Raw genomic sequence first — 6,000 nt, forward strand, 5'->3', positions numbered from 1 at the left:
ATCAGCTGTTAACCTTATAGGGATTCCCTTTTATGTTATTTGTTGTTTCCCCTAGCTGCTTTTAATATGTTTTGTTTGTATTTAATTTTTGACAGTTTTATTTATATGTGTCTTGGTGTGTGTCTCCTTGGATTTATCCTGTATGGGACTCTCTGTGCTTCCTGGACTTTATTAACTATTTCCTTTCCCATATTAGGGAAGTTTTCAACTATAATCTCTTCACATATTTTCTCAGTCCCTTTCTGTTTCTCTTTTTTTTCTGGGACCCCTGTAATTCGAATGTTTGTGTGTTTAATGTTGTCCCAGAGGTCTCTGAGACTGTCCTCAATTCTTTTCATTATTTTTTCTTTATTCTACTCTGCAGTAATTATTTCCACTATTTTATGTTCCAGGTCACTTATCCGTTCTTCTGCCTCAGTTATTCTGCTATTGATTCCTTCTAGAGAATTTTTTATTTCCTTTATTGTGTTGTTCATTCACTGTTTGTTTGCTGTTTATTTCTTCTAGGCCTTGTTAAATGTTTCTTATATTTTCTCCATTCTATCTCCAAGATTTTGGATCATCTTTACTATCATTATTCTGAATTCTTTTTCAGGTAGTCTGCCTATTTCATTTTCATTTGTTAGATCTGGTGGGTTTTTGCCTTGCTCCTTCATCTGCTGTGTGTTTCTCTCTCTTCTCATTTTGCTTAACTTACTGTGTTTAAGGTGTTCTTTTTGCAGGCTGCATGTTCTTAGTTCCCATTGTTTTTGGTGTCTGTCCCCAGTGGCTAAGGTTGGTTCAGTGGCTTGTGTAGGGTTCCTGGCTGGAGGGGCCTAGTGCCTGTGTTCTGTTGGATGAGGCTGGATCTTGCCTTTCTGGTGGGCAGGTCCAGGTCAGGTGGTGTGTTTTGTGGTGTCTCTGGCCTTATGATTTTACATAGCCTATCTGCTAATGGACGGGGTTGTGCTTCTGTCTTGCTAGTTGTTTGGCATAGGGTGTCTAGCACTGTAGCTTGCTGGTCATTGAGTGGAGCTGGGTCTTGGTGTTGAGATGGAAATCTCTAGGAGATTCTCACTGTTTGATATTACGTGGAGCTTGGAGGTCTCTTGTGGACCAGTGTCCTGAACTTGGCTCTCCCACCTCAGAGGAACAGACTTGATGTCTGGCTGGAGTACCAAGAGCCTGTAATCCACATGGCTCAGAATAAAAGGGGAAAAAAATAAAGAAAGAATGAAGATAAAAGAAAAGAAAGTAAAATAAAATAAAATAAATTTATTAAAATAAAAAATAATTATTTTTAAAAATTTAAAATTAAAAAGAAAAGAAAGATAGAAGAGAGCAGCCAAACCAAAAATCAAATTCACCAATGATAATGAGTGCTAAAAACTATACTAAAAATTAAAAAAAAAAAGGACAGATAGAACCCTAGGACAAATGTTAAAAGCAAAGCTATACAGACAAAATCACACACAGAAGCATAGGCATACACACTCACAAAAAGAGAAAAAGGGGAAATATATATATATATATATATATATATATATATATATATATAGTTGCTACCAAAGTCCACCTCCTCAATTTGGTATGATTCATTGTCTATTCAGGTATTCCACAGATGCAGGGTACATCAAGTTGATTGTGGAGATTTAATCCGTTGCTCCTCAGCCTATTGGGAGAAATTTCCCTTTTTTTCTTTGTTTGCACAACTCCTAGGGTTCAGCTTTGGATTGGCCCTGCCTCTGTGTGTAGGTAACCTGAGAGCGTCTGTTCTTTGCTCAGACAGGATGGGGTTAAAGGAGCAGCTGATTCGGCAGCTCTGGCTCACTCAGGCCAGGGAGAGGGAGGGGTACAGAATGCAGGACGAGCCTGTGGCAGCAGAGGCCAGTGTGATGTTGAACCAGCTTGAGGCGCACTGTGTGTTCTCCTGGGGAAGTTGTCCCTGGATCACGGGACCCTGCAGTGGCAAGCTGCAAAGGCTCCCAGGAGAGGAGGTGTGGATAGTGACCTGTGATTGCACACAGGCTTCTTGGTAGCTGTAGCTGCAGCCTTAGTGTCTCATGCCCGTCTCTGGGGTCCATGCTGATAGCTGTGGCTCACTCCCATCTCTGGAGCTCCTTTAAGTCTCACTCTTAATCCCCTCTCCTCATGCACCAGGAAACAAAGAGGCAAGAAAAAGTCTCTTTCTTCTTCGGCAGCTACAGACTTTTTCCTGGACTCCCTTCCTGCTGGCTGTGGCACACTAGCCCCTTCAGTCTGTGTTCACACAGCCAGCCCCAGCCCTCTCCCTGCAGCCCATAGGTTTTGGATCATTGTGTTTTCATTGTATTTTGTTTCTATTTTTTTATTTCTTCTTTGATGTCTTCAGTGATTTCTTGGTTATTTAGCAGCACACTGTTCAGCCTCCACGTATTTGTGGTTTTTACAGTTTTTTCCTGTAATTGATTTCTAACCTCATACCATTGTGTTTGGAAAAGGTGACTGATAAGATTTCAGTTTTCTTAAATTTTCCAAGGTTTGATTTGTGATCCAAGATGTGATCTCTTCTGGAGAACAGAACCAGAGAACTTAAGTGACTTAAAGAAATCCTGTAGTTCTCAAAAGATTCTTCAGTCACTGTCTACCAACACAAATATTTCTCTTTCTTCATATAATGAAGATCATGGATCTAAATTTATTTGAATAGCCAGAGGGGCACAATTTGTCCCCATTGGAATGGCAGGTTTTGCAGCAATCGTTGTGTATGAATTATATAAATTGAAGAGAAGGGAAAATAGTAAAATGTCCATTCACCAGATTCACATGTGCCTGGCAACCCAAGGCTTTGTTTCAGGAACAATGACTCTTGGTATGGACTATTCTATGTATCAGGAATTCTGGCCAAAAGCTAAACCTTAGAAAAGATGCTGTCTTGGTCTTGTTGATAGTGCTTGCTTTAGTCAGACATCTTATATTGAGGTTATATATTTATGTTGAAAATAAAGTGTTTGAGTGGGTGAGACAATAACATGGTAATTTGAAACTGGCTTCTTTTTTTGTAGGTTTGATTTGCCTGGTCATGAAATTATTGGTGACTAGCTCACTAGCTATGTCATTCAAGGGAATCAAATTAGCACAAAAGAAACATGTCACTTTTACATGCACATGATAATGGTAAAATGTCCACCTTCTTAAGCTCTCCTCATGAAATTAGTTCTAAAGAAGCCAATCGTGAAATACTCCTAGCTGCTACAAAATATCACATGCTTTTGATGTTACATAGGAATTCTATTTGTTTTATGGCATTCTGTTTTTAGGACTGGTTGGCTCTTGAAGAAACCTTTCAGAGCAATACATAGAATATAATAATATAATATTATAAGAATATAATATTATAAGCCACACTAACCAATTGTGTGTGTTTAAACCAAACATGAGAAGCTGATAACAGAGCTGCTTAGAAGTAGTATTGATTTCAGGATCATACTTGTAAATATGATAATAACTTAATTATGGATCCTAGTTTTGCTTTTTTGTTATTGCAGAATTTTATTTTGCTGCTGCTATTTTAGAATAATTTTTAAATGTCACCTTCAAGCAGAAATATGTATTTTAAGTGCTAATGAAAAGGTAAATGGAAAACACTGTTTAAAATGTGTATAGTATGTTTATTTTCTAAGAATCATAAATATTAAACTAAATAAATTATCTATAATGGAAGTGATTAATGATTTTTGAGCAAGCTGACTTGGTCAGACATTTTATACAAACTTTGGTATACTACAGAATGCTTTATTGCATTTGTGAAGTTCTCTCCTCTAACCTGAATTTATATTCTGTGGTGATAACATGGGGAATGTAATGTTAATAAAATGTAAACACTTTAAAAGAAAAAAAAGGAAGAATGAGGAGGAGGAGGGTTAAACTCTTGAAGAAGAGAAAAAACTTCACTTTTTGTTTTCTAGCTCCTAAATATTTTCTTCAGGCTGATTTGCCTTCTTTGGGACTGAAGTCATTACAACTTTCTATGTTCTCCTTACAAAGATCTAGGCTAATTCTACTTATGATTGGTTCAGAAATACATCAAATAGAGAACACAGAATTCTTTAAAATTGTTTCTGCATTTAATATTTTAATAATGAAGTCAATGAAGGATTGTTCATTTTAAAAATGTGCATATTTTTTTCCTTCCACTCCATCCTTTTCCTTTTATACAGAAACACTAGTGTGATATTGGACTTTTTTTGTTTTTAACATCTCTATTGGGGCACAATTGCTTCACAATGGTGTGCTAGTTTCTGCCCCACAACAAACTGAATCAGCTATACATACACACACGTTCCCATATCTCTTCCCCCTTGCATCTCCCTCCCTCCCATCCTCGCCATCCTACCCCTCCAGGCGGTTACAAAGCACCGAGCTGATCTCCCTGTACCGCGCGGCTGCTTCCCACCAGCCATCTACCTTACGCTCAGTAGTGTATACATGTCCATGCTCCCCTCTCACCCCATCACAGCTCACCCCTCCTCCTCCTCATATCCTCAAGTCCATTCTCTAGTATGTCTGTGTCCCCATTCCTGTCTTACCCCTAGGTTCTTCATGACATTTCTTTTCTTAAATTCCATATATATGTGTTAGCATACGGTATTTGTCATTCTTTTTCTGTCTTACTTCACTCTGTATGATAGACTCTAGGTCTATACACCTCATTACAAATAGCTCAATTTCGTTTCTTTTTATGGCTGAGTAATATTACATTGTATATATGTGCCACATCTTCTTTATCCATTCACCCGAAGATCGGCACTTAGGTTGTTTCCATCTCCAGGCTATTGTAAATAGAGCTGCAATGAACATTTTGGTACATGACTCTTTTTGAATTATGGTTTTCTCAGGGTATATGCCCAGTAGTGGGATTGTTGGGTCATATGGTAGTCCTATTTGTAGTTTTTTAAGGAACCTCCATACTGTTCTCCATAGTGGCTGTACCAATTCACATTCCCACCAGCAGTGCAAGAGTGTTCCCTTTTCTCCACACCCTCTGCACAGTTTATGGTTTCTAGATTTTTTGATGATGGCCATTCTGACTGGTGTGAAATGATATCTCATTGTAGTTTTGATTTGCATTTCTCTAATGGTTAATGATGTTGAACATTCTTTCATGTGTTTGTTGGCAGTCTGTATATCTTCTTTGGACAAATGTCTATATAGGTCTTCTGCCCATTTTTGGATTGGGTTGTTTGTTTTTTTGTTATTGAACTGCTTGTAAATTTTGGAAATTATTCCTTTGTCAGTTGCTTCATTTGCAAATATGTTCACCCATTCTGAGGGTTGTCTTTTAGTCTTGTTTAGGGTTTCCTTTGCTGTGCAAAAGCTTTGAAGTTTCATTAGGTCCCATTTGTTTATTTTTGTTTTTATCTCCATTTCTCTAGGAGGTGGGTCAAAAAAGATGTTGCTGTGATTTATGTCATACAGTGTTCTGCCTATATTTTCCTCTAAGAGTTTGATAGTTTCTGGCCTGACATTTAGGTCTTTAATCCATTTTGAGCTTATTTTTGTGTATGGTGTTAGGGACTGATCTAATCTCATACTTTTACATGTACCTGCCCAGTTTTCCCAGCACCACTTATTGAAGAGGCTGACCTTACCCCACTGTACATTCCTGCTTCCTTTATCAAAGATAAGGTGACCATATGTGTGTGTGTTTATCTCTGGGCATTCTATCCTTGTCCATTGACCTATCTTTCTGTTTTTGTGCCAGTACCATACTGTCTTGAATACTGTAGCTTTGTAGTATAGTCAAAGTCAGGGAGCCTGATTCCTCCAGCTCCATTTTTCGTTCTCAAGATTGCTTTGGTTATTCAGGGTATTTTGTGTTTCCATACAGATTGTGAAATTTTTTGTACTAGTTCTGTGAAAATGCCAGTGGTAGTTTGATAGGGATTGCATTGAATCTGTAGATTGCTTTGGGTAGTAGAGTCATTTTCACAATGTTGATTCTTCCAATCCAAGAACATGGTATATCTCTCCATCTATTTG

General features: G+C 37.9%; 1 pseudogene; it reads left to right on the top strand.

Moving 5' to 3' along the window:
* LOC149748800 (uncharacterized) overlaps positions 1-3,584 on the top strand; it is a 37,036-nt pseudogene extending 33,452 nt beyond the window's left edge.
* Positions 3,585-6,000: the final 2,416 nt, after the last annotated feature.

Source organism: Delphinapterus leucas, chromosome 7 (genome assembly GCF_059928025.1).
Source record: "Delphinapterus leucas isolate spDelLeu-1000000601 "Yukka" chromosome 7, BTC_Dleu_Yukka2, whole genome shotgun sequence".
NCBI lineage: Eukaryota > Metazoa > Chordata > Mammalia > Artiodactyla > Monodontidae > Delphinapterus > Delphinapterus leucas.